Genomic DNA, 15,836 nt, shown 5'->3' on the forward strand with positions numbered 1-15,836 from the left:
TTGACAAGATTCAAATCAGGCCGATATGGAGCCTTTTGTCTCCTTGGAGGGCAGGTTTAAGGAGTAAGTGCCTCCAGTGTTCTGCCAGAGGACATGTGACCTCTGACCAGGTGGTGGCATCCCGTGGTGGTGATCCTGATGTTTTGTCCCTCCCCTGCCTCCAGAGAAGAGAGGAAATAGGTGGATGGGAGTCCCCAAGCCTTGGCAAGGGCTTTCCATGGCTTGGAGGACAGACTACTGGAAGGACATCAGGCTGATGTTGGTTGGATAGCATGGATGTCCCATATGGCATTGAAGCAGCAACTTGAAAGCACAATTGCCAGTGACATCCTAGTATGAGAACTGCAGTGTGTGAAAGAATGGAATGAGACTTGAGTTCAGGCCATGGCTGCTGCTTGAATTGCTTGGCAGGGTGTCAACCACCCTCTCCCCTTCCCAGGAGTGAGCTGGAGTATATGAATTGTCCACTAGTGTAGGGAAGGCATTGCATGCGTTTGGAAAGATGGCTGAAGGGGGAGACACCCAGATAGCAACAGGAGCCACATAGTGGGTCTTCCTAACTGCCTTGTGGTCAGAAAGCAATGCCAGATTTCTGCTGACTGAGATCCAAAAATGGGACCTGCTAGTTGCCTTAGAGGAGGCATCACAGGGATGCCTGGAGGATGGTTAATGTCGTGGGGTGGGTCCTTCTCAAAGCCTGTGGGCAGACGATAATACTGAGCTGCAGGCAGAAATCAGAAAATCAGGGCTTGCAGCACACCTCAAATAGTAAAAGATCATTCCCTTGTAACCTGTGACGCTCTTGCAGACAAGAATTTGTAAGATTGTTCAGATACTGGAGCATGCTCTTTCCTGCATTTGGCATGCAAGAAAATTGGATGATTATGTATCGGCCCTTGTGGAGCTTAGCCATATGGCAAGACTTGTGGAAGACAAAGCTATGTGTGGCTGCTTGCTTCCATGGTCCTTGAGCCACACAGATAACCTGGCAGCCACCAGGGAAGATACAGGAAGCCAATGATTCCCAATTTGCTTTGCTGTCACCTTGGGGCGTAAGATTGGAGCATGATCTGGAGGCAGCACATTGGATGAAGCCACTTGGTCCCACGTGGCCAAGCATGGTGGCTATTAATGACCTCATGGACTAAACACACCTTTGCGATGATGACAACTGATGGGTTTGTTGGGTGTGCACTGAGTTGCCTCTCAGCTTTGCAGTTGTGCTGCCTTGGAAGGTATGTGCAGCAGCTGATCTTATTTGGAGTAGTGTGCACTGGACTTGGTTATGAATCTACACTTGGAATAATGCCCAGAGGAGAATAATAAAATTCGGCCAGGGTTGGGGTATTCTGTATTGGATGGTTCAGGCTGGATTTCTGGAGAGGTGGTAAAGCCACCTTCACACATGCTGACTGGGATCCTCTCCAAGGCTGATGGGTATTCCTAACAAACAGAAGACAAACAGCCTTGCTCATTATATTTGGTGTTACATGCGCATTTATACTGTGTTGCTACAGATTGCATTGCTGTTGTAGCCTTTGGATGCAATGATCCATACTCCATGGGCACTCCTCACACAAGGACCTCCTGAAAGATAATGTGCATGTAGACTGTGAGGGGAGGAACCCTGAAGGAGTGAAGTGTTAGGGAAATGGGGTTAATCTGGCTCTTTCACTGTCATGGCACCCAGCAGGCCTGAAAACTTACAAGTTTTCTGTTAGTAGGACCAGAAGGCTGATTGATATATTCTGTTAGTCACCAGACCCACACATATAGTTCTGCTATGGAACTTCTTGGTTGCCTGCCATTGTTGTCCATAAAACATATAAGAAACTGAGGACAGAACTGGGTGGGAACCTCTTTGCTGTGGATCACCAGCCAACATGAACATATGGCTGTTTCCTGTGTATTTTCACACACTGCTTTGGGAATAAGGAGGCATGTATCCTCAAAAGGCTTTGTAGTTATTCTTGGCCTGTCTGGGTCCAAATCTGTTCCTCCTGGAGCTTAGCTCCATGTCCTACACCCATGTAAACTTGTAAATATTTACAGAGCATTTGATGTGTTTCAGACAATGAGATAAACTCTGGAGAGAGAGAAATAATGTTATATTATCTATGATTCATACAGTCCAAATTACACTGGAGAACTGAAATGTTCTTTTTAAAAATTTAGCAATGTTAGTATCAGCCTTTTAAAAACACAACATACAGGGGCCGTCCCTGTGGCATAGTGGTCTTAGCCTCCATCTGCAGCACCAGCATCCCATATGGGTACCAGTTCGAGTCCTGGCTGCTCCTCTTCTAATCCAGCTCTTTGTCATGGCCTGGGAAAGCAGTGGGATACGGCCCAAGTGCTTGGGTCCCTGCACCTGGGTGGGAGACCAGGAAGAAGCTCCTGGTTCCTAGTTTTCGACTGAACCAGCTCTTGCCATGGTGGCTATTTAGGGAGTGAACCAGTGGATAGAAGTTCTCTCCTTCTCTCTGTCCCTCCTGTTCTGTGTCTGTAACTCTGCCTCTCAAATAAATAAATCTTGAAGAAGAAAAATACAACATGCTAGGACAGATCAAATTTTAAGAGTTTTCTGTGACCCAAAGAGGGAGATCCTGTTCTAGTTACCCAGAAAACAGAATAAGGCCTCTGATGATAATAGGCGTTATAATATGAGACCATGAATTTGGTAAGATGATAGAGGTTTTTTTGGTTTATCAAAGCGGAATTAATCTATCAGTGTGTTGTTCTTGGTGTCCACAATGGTGAAAAATGCTTTGAGGCCGATGGTTGCTCATTGGCAATTTATGTACCAAGAAATAAGAATTAAAGTGTTTAATAGTCAATATTAACTAGTCAACAAAACTAGAAAGTTAATTTGGTAACAATGTGAATAATTAGATCCAGTGAAATAATAATCTAAGTATGTAAAATAACATGACTGTGTGCATAATTGGAATTATCACATAGCTTATAATTGATGTCTGTACATACTTTGCCTTCAATTGCTTACAACTTTAACACAGCGCTTCTTTATTGTTCATCTGTCCATACTCATCTACTACCTAATGTTAGATATAACTGCAGGAATAACAGAAATTCTTGGAAGGATTTCACAAATACCATTAGCATCCAGCACAACTGATATACTTTCATTATAAGCATTGTGTAACAAGATGAAAGTTTACTCTAAAAATATATATGTATATGTATATGTATATATATTTACCATATACACTTACATATACTTTAAAATATTATGGCTAAAGAATACTCACACCTAAAATCTATTGGAAAATATATTTATTTTATCAGTATATACATGTTTGCAACTATACGCAAAATATGTATTATATACTAATTATGACATATGTATTTCAAGAGTCATATAGTTACCCATTAAGAGATAGAGGAGGAGGTTGGATAACAATTACAAACTCAGAATTAGACAGAAGATATAAGTTTATATTGTTACATAATGTAGGGAGTGACTACAGTTCACAATATTCTATTCAATAGATAAATGAAAAAAGATAAAGCAATGATACAAAGGTAAATGTTAGTCATTCTGATTTGATCAGTACTCATTGTATACAGGTACTGACATGTCACACTATAACCCATACAAGTGTAAAGTCATTGTTAATCAAAAAGTTTAATGTTTTAAAAAGTAACTTTTTAAAAATTGTGTTTTTTTAAAGGGTTCTTGGTCAACAAAAATCAACATCATACCAATTTCAGTGAAGCATTTCTTGAGCTTTCTTGGGCATCTGGATGAAATAGAAAAATCAAATAATCTCCCTATGTGCTATATAAGGATTTATCTGGCTACTGGCAGCACTACGAAAATATGTCCAATGTCTTTGAAATCAATGATGATCTTTCTGGTGTTTTACTAGATAATATGGTGCAAGAAATTTCATGTTTTTTGTAGGGAGAATAAACGTTGCTGATTTTTTTAGAGGTCTAGGATGAATAACATATAATCTTCCACTTGGGATATGCTAGATGGTTTTCAAGTATCAGTTATTTCTTTAGGAGCATTGTCAAAAGTAGATTTCATGTCACAGAATACTTTCTTTGAAGAACAGGATATGCCAGTTTCAATTGGTAAGCTGAAAAGCTAATCATTACCAAAGAACATCAAGAAAGACACCTGACTGTTATGAGAGTAAAATCTTTGATACAACTAAACAAATGATAACTGTGAAGGACAAAACTACTCAATTTTATGGTATTTGGGTCTATGGCACTTACTACTACATACTTTTTTTTTTTTTTTTGGTTTAGATAGAAGTAACTTTTATGGATGAGGAAACTTAAATTGGGGAAGCTTAACACTTGCATATTTTTATGAAACTTGACTTTATTTATTTATATGAAAGACAGAGTTACAGAGAGAGAGAGGGAAAGATACAGAGAGAGAGAGAGATTTTGTCTACTGTTCATTCTCCAAATGGCTGCAAGGGCTGGGGACTGGGCCAAGCAGAAGCCAGGAGTCAGGAGCTTCCATTGAGTCTTCCATGTGGCTGTCAGGGGCTCAAGGACTTGGTCCATTTTCTGCTGCTTTCTCAGGTGAATTAGCTGGGAGGTGGATTGGAAATGGAGCAGCCAGGATTCCAACTGGTGCCCATATGCAATGCTTGGTATTACATGTACCAGCTTAACCTACTGTGCCACAGCACAACCCCTTTTGTGTGACTTTTAATTAATAATCAAAACAAAAAGTAATTTCAATTGGATACTGCTTCTATATAACACATCATCATAAAACAGTAGCTTTTCTTTTCCTCATGGTTCTGCAGGTTTGAAATTTGTGTTGGACTCAGGATAAATACTTCTGCCAGCTTGACTTGCCTCATTTGAGTGGCTCTGCTCTCTTGACTGATTAGCTTAGGTCTACGTGGTCTGGGAGACCCATCCTGGGGCAACTCCTAGCTGTTCTTGTGGGTTCTCATGGCTCAGAAGCCCTGCCTGAACATTTTGACACACACACAAAAAAACTTGGAAAGAAGAAAGATTCATTCGCAGATGTTTTTCAGTCTTTGCTTGCATCACACTAAGGAATACCTGATTGTTCAAAGCAACCACGTGGCCAAAGTAAGTTCCACAGTAATACAGTAACAGGATGCAAATGTAAGGAGAAGAAAACTTGGAGGCCATTTTCTATTTTTCCACATACTTCATGAACAGTGCTTATTTGAAAGTTAACATTCAGGCTGGCGCCGCGGCTCACTAGGCTAATCCTCCACCTGAGGTGCCAGCACCCAAGGTTCTAGTCCCATTTGGTGTGCCGGGTTCTGTCCCAGTTGCTCCTCTTCCAGGCCAGCTCTCTGCTGTGGCCCGGGAAGGCAGTGGAGGATGGCCCAAGTGCTTGGGCCCTGCACCCGCATGGGAGACCAGGAGGAAGCACCTGTCTCCTGGCTTCGGATCAGTGCAGCGCACCGGCCATAGCGGCCATTTTGGGGGCGGGGGTGAACAAACGGAAAAGAAGACCTTTCTCTCTGTCTCTCTCTCTCACTGTCTAACTCTGCCTGTCAAGAAAAAAAAAAGAAAGTTAACATTCAGTCCACTTGAATATTCCCTTGTGTAAATTTTTAAATAAAATATGAATCTGATAGGAAATGACTTAAAGACCACTCCTGGATGTACTACCAATTGTGTGACACTGGCTAAGTACAGTATGTATTTAGTACAGCAGTTATCAATTTGTAAAATAAAAATACTGCATTAGCTTGCTTTTCATTACTTCAGCTAAGACAATTGAGAGAAGATTCTTGAGAAAGAAAAGGTTTATTTCAGCTTACGGTTTGGAGATTATAGTTCAGGATCAGATGGCTCCATCATCCAGCATTGTGGAGGTTGGTCCACGATGGGTATGGATTAATGGCCACATGATGAACCAGGAAATATATAGAGAGAGAGACAGAGAAAAAAGAGAGAGGGAGAGAGCATGCAACTCGGTAGAAATTGAACTCCAAACAACAAACCCTTTTTCTGTAACCCCCCTCTCAGGACTCATACCCACAATAATTTAAAAACTCCCACCAGATCTACCTCCTAGTCACCAGAATTAGATTAGGTCTCCACCGTAATTCAGCAATCATTGAACTCAGGAAATCAGAGTTTAAACATATACATGAAGTTTAGGGAGACAAATTCTATTCAGCATAAAAGGGGGTAGTAAATTCAACAGCCTCAATGGACTCTTGAAATTCTGACATTTTGACTTCACAAAATATTTTATAACTAATTCCTGTAAGCAAACAGTGTTTTATACCAAGTAGGGACACCACAAAGAAACATAAAAGCAGGATATCAGTATGAAGGAATTTGGAGTCTAATAAAATTAATTATAATAACTACACAGTTTCATTTAAAGTGAAGAGTCTTCAAAAAGGTCATGGAAAATGCATGTTATGAAATAATATGCACAGATTTCAAATGCTTGTAATCACAATAAATATTTCTACTTCCCATTATTCCATCGACTTTTTTTTGAAGATCTTCATACTGTTAAAAATTTCATTAACAAGATATCTATTTGTATTTTATATATGAGGAAAGAGAAACATAGAAGAATAAGTAAGTAATTTGCTTTAAATCACATATCTATTAAGTTATCTTGGCTAGAATGTGAACATGGGTTCTTAAACACTACGCAGTATTTCTTCTGAGCCTATTGAGCAAAACAAAACATATAAATATAGAAAGACAGGTTAAGCTAAAACAAGTGCACAGCCTTTAATGAGTTTTAGAGCTCAGACAAGGGAGTAGGAGTCAGGCATGATCTGTAATTTCAGTTATGAGATAAGATTTAAGGAAACTGAGACAGAAAGCTTGGGTCTGTAAGAGTGACACAACATTTAACATTAGCAAGAATTTGTTTTAGTAATTAATAGAATTTTTATCTAGAAATATAGTTTGAGTAAAGGTTACACTCAACTTTAAATATTAGCCTGAGTGTTTCAATTATTTTTTTCTAGAGGCAGTGGGAAATTCTTAGAATTTTTTGTATGTAGTAGTTTTATCATAAAAAGTGCTGATTAATTTGGCATTTCTATTTCTGAGACCAGTGAAGTAGTGAGAAAGTCATTAAAATATTTTGGGAAAGCATTTCTCAAAGTGTATTTCACAGAACACCTGTTCCTAGAGGTTATGAGAGCTATTATTATTATTTTTAAGTTGCTGTGGTGAAATAGGACTTGGGATTTTGATAAGCAAATCAAAGAAGTTTCTTTATTGGAAGAGATCTCTGCTAACGAACATATTAAATCTCTAAAATGGAGCAAGGCATATGGCATTTCTAAAATATATTTTATCACAGAAATGCTCCTTTCCTTTGAAGAGACTCTCAAGGAGCCAATATTCCTCAGAATACTCTTGAAATTGCTGGTTTGATTGTGAAGGAGAATACCATCATTGGAAAAGGAAAGGGCCGGCACCATGGCTCACTAGGCTAATCCTCCACCTTGCGGCGTCAGCACACCGGGTTCTAGTCCCGGTCAGGGCACCAGATTCTGTCCCCGTTGCCCCTCTTCCAGGCCAGCTCTCTGCTGTGGCCCGGGAGTGCAGTGGAGGATGGCCCGGGTGCTTGGGACCTGCACCCCATGCGAGACCAAGAGAAGTACCTGGTTCCTGCCATTGGATCAGCGTGGTGCGCTGGCGCAGCACGCCAGCCGTGGCGGCCATTGGAGGGTAACCAATGGCAAAAGGAAGACCTTTCTCTCTGTCTCTCTCTCTCTCACTGTCTACTCTGCCTGTCAAAAAAAAAAAAAAAAAAAAAAGAAAGGAAAGGAAGCTAGGAATACTTCTTTAGGTAAAGGGAAGTGTGATTGATTTACTGATCGGTTTTGAGAAAACATGATGCAGTAATTTTTTTTTTAAGATTTATTTATTTATTTGAAAGTTAGAGTTACAGAGATGCAGAGGCAGAGAGAGAAATAGAGGTCTTCCATCCGCTGGTTCACTACCCAGATGACTGCAATGGCCAGAGCTGTGTCAATCTGAAGCCAGGAGCCAAGAGCTTCTTCCCGGGCTCCCAAGTGGGTGCAGAGGCCCAAGGACTTGGGCCATCTTCTACTGCTTTCCCAAGCCATATCAGAGAGCTGGATTGGAAGTGGAGCAGCCAGGACTTGAACTGGCGCCCATATGGGATGCCAGCACTGCAGGTGGCGGCTTTATCTGCTATGCCACAGTGCCAGCCCCAATTTATTCTCTCTCTCTTTTTTTTTTTTTTTTTTTTTGACAGGCAGAGTGGACAGTGAGAGAGAGAGAGACAGAGAGAAAGGTCTTTCTTTTGCTGTTGGTTACCCTCCAATGGCCGCCACGGCTGGCGTGCTGGGGCTGGCACACCGCGCTGATCCGATGGCAGGAGCCAGGTACTTCTCCTGGTCTCGCATGGGGTGCAGGTCCCAAGCACTTGGGCCATCCTCTACTGCACTTCCCGGGCCACAGCAGAGAGCTGGCCTGGAAGAGGGGCAACCGGGACAGAATCCGGCACCCCAACCGGGACTAGAATCCGGTGTGCCGGCGCCGCAAGGTGGAGGATTAGCCTAGTGAGCCACAGCACCGGACCCAATTTATTCTTAAAATACACCTAAAGTTTTGAATTCAGAATGAAAAGGAATATAACAACTAAAAATAAAGGTAAGTGATTGATTAGAGCAAAAAGAAAAGAATATGAATTCAGCGTTCAGTGAGGAATCCAAATGGTCTCTCATCTTATGAGTATTTTCTCTTTCCTCTCTTCTAATCAGCTCATGCGTTATACTGGATCCATCTGCCCATGTGAAGGACAAGGGAAATTCCCTTGAACTTGCTCTGATTACTTCTCTATTCCATGATATAATGGTATAATGCTATAATGATATAATTATATAATTTATTGGAGGGAGTTTGAAAGGTTAGGTAGGAGGAATTAGAATCTGTCCCTATTAAGTGCGATAGATCTAACCTCATGAAGAGAACGTTGATTTTTAGCACTGTACTATGAAGAGATAGAAAGCCTTTGGCAAACAAGCATGGTATTAGAAATTTTACCGACAAAATAAAGCATGTTCTCTAATATAGATTTTTAGTTGTCTATCAACTGATACTAAAACCTTAAAAATTAGTTCAACAGGAGAAGAGAGAAGAGAAGAGAGAGAGAAAGAGAGGCCAACAGATAGAGCTACCATCACTGGCTTCTTTTTGCAAATGCATGCAATACCTGGGGATGGAGCCAGAAGCTAAGAATGCAATCCACGTCTCCTACATGAGTGGCAGGGAGTCCACTATTTATCCATCACCTGCTGCTTCCCAGCATCTACACTGGGAGGACTTGGAGGCAATGAATCCAGGTACTTCATTGCTGAGATGCTGGATTCTAACTTGCAACTCTACTGCTGGGTCAAACCTTTATTCCACCAACTGATATTTTGATTTTTACCTATCTATATATTTTATTTATCTCTCTATTAGTTTATAATGTTTCAGTGTGAAAAGCAGAATTCACTGATTTGCTGGAAGTACCAGTGATGACAACACTACAGCTCTTGAGTTTCATACTTGGCCATTCCAAGGATTGTTTTAACCAAAGACCTAAAATCCAACCTGAAAATACACAGGAGGGACAAAGCACTACTTCGGTCAAGTCTCTTTCTCTGGTTTGAACTAGGACAGTTGATACAAGTATACTTGGTATATTTGGTACAAATACAAAGCACTTCAAAAATTTAATAAATGGAGCTGGTGTCGTGGCATAGTGCATAAAGCCACTGCTTGTCCTGATGGCATTCCATACATGGGTGCTGTTTAGAGTCCTAGCTGCTTTGCTTCTGATTCAGCTCCTCGCTAATGCTCCTGAGAATGCAGTGGACGATGGCCCAAGTCCTTGGGCCCCTGCATGCATGTATGAGACCCTGAAGAACCCTCCTGGCTCCTGGCTTCAGTCTAGTCCAGCCCTGGCCATTGGAGCCATTTGGGGCGAGAACCAAAGGATGAAAAATTTCTCTCTCTGTCTCTTCCTCTCTCTCTCTCTCTCTCTCTCTCTTTCTCCGTACTCTGCCTTTCAAATAAATAAAATAAATCTTAAAAAAAAAATAATAGAGGGGCCAGCACTGTGGCGTAGCCAGTAAAGCCACTGCCTGCAGTGCTATTATCTCATATGGGTGCTGGTTCACATCCTGACTGCTCTACTTCCAATCCAGCTCTCTGCTATGGCCTGGGAAAGCAATAGAAGATGGTCCAAGTACTTGGGCTTCTGCACCAGCATGGGAGACTCAGAGGAAACTGCTAGCTCCTGGCTTAGGATCCACACATTTCCAGCCATTGCAGCCATTTGGGGAGTAACCAGCAGATGGAAGATTCTCTCTCTCTCTCTCTCTGCCTCTGGTTCTCTGTAACTCTGACTTTGAAATAAATAAATAAACCTTAAAAAAAAAACAAAAAAATTATTTTGGGGTAAAAATTTTGAGACAATTTTTATAATATGCATTTGCATGAATTTTAAGACTCCTTCATAGGGCTACTCAGAATAATTACATCATAAAGAACTAATCTTAAGATTTAACTTACCAAGGCTAGATTTAAGGCTAGTTCACTGTGAGATCAACAGTAACTCCATAAAGCATTGATGTGTCTCATAGTTGTGATAACTGAGTCAAGATCAGCAAATAGACTTGAATTCTTGTAAGTTTGGAGGGTCTGAGGTAGAGAAAAATGAAACATTATGGATTTACATACAGTTTATATATTTACAATGATGATGATTCAGTTAGTTGAGACCACAAAAGCTATAAAATACTCAAAAATATCCATCTTGCTGTACAGGCTTTGTTAAATCTTCTTATGTAAAATCAAAGATCTCATTCCTAATCTACCACACACACCTTTCCAAAACACCCATAGGTCTTTTCCCAGGACAAAACTGGCTTACTTTCTTGGGTTCTGCCTATAATTACTGTTTCCTAGATGCTCGTTCACAATAAATTTTGATCAGCAGCCTCTAAATTGATAAAATTTATATCAGTACATGAGTATATCCTCAGCTAAAACAAAGCAAATCCTCTTCAACAGTAGAAACCAAAACAATGCCCTTCGCTCACCCCTCCACTATGGTTTGGAAAAGGTAAATCTTGAGCAGTCCCCACTATTCCATCTGCTTTTCCATGACATCTCTGACATAGCCTACTTTACTTCTCATCTACCACAATTATCTAATTCTTCCTTCTTAATCAGTTCCTGAGAGTTATTATTCAATTCTTCTGTCAAGCTAACATGTATCATTTACAATTTATCACTTTCCTTACTAACCCCCTTGGCATAATTTTATATTCCATTTTCTTAATCAATACTCATCACCAGTTTTGCATTTTACATAATTTTACATTAGAAATGTTAAGTTGTAGTGCAAGGATACCATTTTAAACATGATAGTGTTTGACCATTCAACTATATTGCCAGTAGATCAGGCTTGCATTAGTAGAGATGAAGGCTCAAAATCTCTAATATTGAGTAATTATCTTGGAAAAAACAGCCATCAAAGACACATTTAAAACGTATTTCATAAGTTGGAAAAAGTATTGTGTCTTTGTTTTAAAGATGGATGATTTGAGACAGCATTGTGGAATAGTGGTTGAAGCCACTGCCTAAGATGCTGGCATCCCATATGGAGTTGGTTCATGTCTTGGCAGCTTCACTTCCTATCCAGCTCCTGGCCAATGGCCTGATAAAAGCAGTGGAGGTGGCCTCAGTACTTGGGCTCTTGCCACCCATGTGGAAGACCCAGATGAAGCTCCTGGCTACTGGCTTTGACCTGGCTCAGCCCTGGCAGTTGTGGTTGCTTGGGGAGTGACTGGCAGGTGGAAAACCTTTCTCTCGCTTCGTCTCTGTAACTCTGACTTTCAAATGAATGAATAAATCTTAAAAATAGATGGATGACGATGAATATAATAATCGAAAAACACAGATTATATGGTAAAATGGACAGTACTTTATCACTTTGATAAAAACTGTAAATAAAGAGACCACAGAAGACTTGTCAAGCATATTTGTTTTCACATCAAAATCTGTAAATGTATGTTCAATATTCTTCCTTTTACCAGTCAGCATTTTATACTGCCCTAGAATGCCAAGTCTGGAATGATAAGGTGAGATAATAGCCTTAGAGAATTTGCATCATGGCTCTAACATTAAATCATGAAGAAAAGAGAGTAAATATGGAATTTTACAAGCTGTCACTTCAATTTGCCATTCTCCATCTTTATAAACATGCTTTTCAGTTTGAAGAAAGCATGCAAAATTTAGAAGGAGGAATTAGTTTCACTCTTCCTTAAAACTATAACAGGGGAATCAGGAGGAAATAACTATTCAACTGTGTTATATTTAGGAAAAAGTAACTTTCAAAAATTAATTAAATAGGTTCAGTTAGTTATCTAATAATGTATAATACACATTATCATTTTAGGATAAAGATTTAGTAGTCCATTTTATTTTTATTCCTTGGAAAATGTTCTAAGACTTCAGACTTAATTTCAAGGGAAATATGTGTGATGAGCTAATCTGGGATGCCAGCAAAACTTTGGTCTGTTCACTTCTTCAGCCCTGTAAATCTTAGCAAAAATAGTGTCTCAAGTAAATTTATGGAAACCATTGTGATTCTAACAAACCCATTCAATGACAGCTCCAAGAATGACTCCTTTCCTTTTGCATGGATTGCCTTAATGACAACAGACAAGTTGTCAAGACAGATTTTCTTGATGTCTTGGTGCACCTAATGTGGGGACATATGTACTAATCAGTGTCATGGTTGGAACTCCCTCCAGCCTCAGTTTTAATGTCTTAAGCCCAAGGCTGACCATATGGCTCAAAAATAAATCTTTTTACTATCTAAAAGGTCAGTCTATCTTTAGTTACATTTTTTAAACTTCATTGCACTTATGACTTAAGTTATCTGAGTAACTTTCAAAAATGATAAACCTTTGCAAAGAATAAATTTGACTTGTTTACTGAGAGGTGAAACAAAGCAAAGCAAAAAATTCAAGTACATCTTAATGTATAGGAAAAATGTATCTTAAAAGTGGTGGAATATTGTAATTTGTGGACAAGATTTTACATATTTCCCTATATAATGATAAAAAGTCCAAATTATTAATTATGAGTTTCTAACTTAAAGGGATTAAAATGAAGGCCATTTGGCATTTTCTTATCAGATAGCTTACTTTTATCACTAACAATCAAGTGGAAATAAATTGCTTGTGACCTTTGTGTTTCTGCTGAGCTATGGTCTTTTTGCTTTTTTTGTGTTGAACTCTATTTAGTGGAGCATTAAAAAAAGACTTTGACTATAATGTAAAATGAAAATATGCTATCTCAAAAATAAAAAAAGAAAGACTATAAAGTTTTTAAAAATTATTTTTCTTTGTTTGAAAGAGAAATAGAGACAGAGATAACCCATCTGTTGGTTCATTTCCCAAAGGCCTCCAACAGGCCAGGCTGTGCCAGGCCAAAGCTTGGGACTAGAAATCAATCAAGGTCTTCCATGCAGGTGGCAGGAATTCCAGTACTTGGGCCATTGCCATCTTTACATGTAATGTACCAGGATGTACATTAACAGGAAGGTGGAACTGGAAACAGAACTGAGACTTGAACTCAATCACTTTGATATGGGAAACTGGCATCCCATGCAGTGGCTTAGCTAGTACAGCATACACCTTCCCTATATCATCCATAATTTTAAACTCAGCTTCCTGATGGGAACTACCATTAAAAATAGATTTTTAAAAAAATTTTGTTACTATATTAACATTTTAATGTAAATTTCTATGTATATTAGATAATGGAGACTTTTTTTTTTCAAGATTTATTTTATTTATTTGAAAGACAGAGTTACAGAGAGGGGTAGAGACAGACAGAGAGGTTTTCCATCCACTGGTTCACTCCCCTTAAATCTGTGGATTGGTACAATTTACACAAAACACTACCCCGATTGCCAGTAGAGCTAGAGCTCCTTAATTCTTGCTATAATTTTCCTTGACTTTCTGGATTCTGTGGCATATTCAGTGCTCCTAGCAAAATCTTCAATATGATCCACATCCAGAATAGAGAAACTGATTGTCTGCCTTCTTATTCCCTTAGAAGCAAATTTGGAGACAGCTAAATCATCCCCAGCACAATTTAAATTGAATTCACCCTCCTGAATGCGTCGTCTTCTTTTTTTTTTTTTTTTTTTTTTTGACAGGCAGAGTGGACAGTGAGAGTGAGACAGAGAGAAAGGTCTTCCTTTTGCCGTTGGTTCATCCTCCAATGGCTGCCACGGCTGGCGCACTGCGGCCGGCGCACCGTGCTGATCCGATAGCAGGAGCCAGGTGCTTCTCCTGGTCTCCCATGCGGGTTCAGGGCCCTAGCACTTGGGCCATCCTCCACTGCACTCCTGGGCCACAGCAGAGAGCTGGCCTGGAAGAGAGGCAACCAGGAAAGAATCCGGCGCCCTGACCGGGACTAGAACCCGGTGTGCTGGTGCCGCTAGGTGGAGGATTAGCCTATTGAGCCACGGAGCCGATTGAATGCTGTTCTTTAGTGTAGCATCAACCATACTTCCTGCTTATCTTACTTTCAATAAATGTATATATGCATTAATTTATTTTATTGTATATATTGAAGTATGTGACATAATAGGCATATATATGAAAATGAAACATGATATATATGTATGTTAGTGAAACAGCCAATATAGAGAGTAGTATGAAAAGTCCTCAAAAAATTAAAAATACAATTATTCTATGACTTAGCAATGAATCCACTGGGTGTATACCAAATGAAAAGAAATTAAATCACTTTTGAGAAATATCTATGCAACTAAGTTTATTTATTTATTTATTTTTTTCCCTGTTTCAGGTTTATTTGTACAAACAGAACAGGAGGACACTAGACCCATGCAGACAGCAGCCCAAGGGGTCACACCAGTCCTTCTGCCCTTGCATTGGCAGGCAAAAGCTGTTACTGGGGAGCCTTTGTGGGGGGCTGGGCACCTTTGGGAGGAGCCTGAGCCGGAACTGGGGCTGCAGGTGTGGCCTGGGCCTTGGGCTTGGTTTGGGCCTGAGCCTTGGGTTTGGCTTGGGCCTGGGCCTTGGGCTTGACTTGGGCCTGAGCTTTGGGTTTGGCTTGGGCCTGGGCCTTGGGCTTGGTTTCGGCCTGGGCCTTGGGCTTGGTTTCAGCCTGGGCCTTGCCTTTGCCCTTGCTCTTGATTTGAGCTTGAGCTTGGGCCTTGATTTGAGCCTTGACCTTGCCCTTGATTTGGGGCTCAGTCTTGGCCTTTGCCTTGGTCTGTGGCCAGGACAGCCTGAGACCCCTAGCAATGTGGGCACAGGCACGCCTTCCAAGCTTGGGTGGGCAATGTAGGCAAGCCGATCGAGCTTCCGGCTGACACCCTTCGGGATCGTGGGCTTTACTTCATTAGGCTTAACCAGGGCCTTGATCGCTTCAGCAGGCGCAGCCATAGCCTTGGCATTGTTGGCCTGCATCTTCTTCAGGCCCTTCTTGTTGTGCTTCTTAGCAAAACACATGTTCCTCAGGAACTTGGGGTCCACCCCTTTCAGAGACTCATATCTTTGTGATCACGGTTTCTTGATGCCATTTCTGTGCCATTTTTGGGACTGGTTGTGCGTGGTGTGGTTCTTGGACTTGGCCAGTCTGCACCGTAACCCGCGGCTGCCGAAGCTTATTTATTTATTTTAAGAGATTCATATATTTGAAAGGCAGAGTTATAGAGAGAGATGAGAGACAAGATCTTCCATGTGCTGGCTCACTCTCCAAATGGCTGCAATGGCCAGGACTAGGCCAGTCCAAAGCCAGGAGCCAAGAGC

At 40.6% G+C, this 15,836-nt stretch overlaps 1 pseudogene; it reads right to left on the minus strand.

Annotated features, from left to right (window-relative positions):
• Positions 1 to 14,870: 14,870 nt before the first annotated feature.
• LOC149125602 (uncharacterized) lies at positions 14,871 to 15,618 on the minus strand (annotated as a pseudogene).
• Positions 15,619 to 15,836: the final 218 nt, after the last annotated feature.

The sequence above is a fragment of the Oryctolagus cuniculus genome, chromosome 7, assembly GCF_051225735.1.
Source record: "Oryctolagus cuniculus isolate XC-2025 breed Fujian yellow rabbit chromosome 7, ASM5122573v1, whole genome shotgun sequence".
Taxonomy (NCBI): Eukaryota; Metazoa; Chordata; class Mammalia; order Lagomorpha; family Leporidae; genus Oryctolagus; species Oryctolagus cuniculus.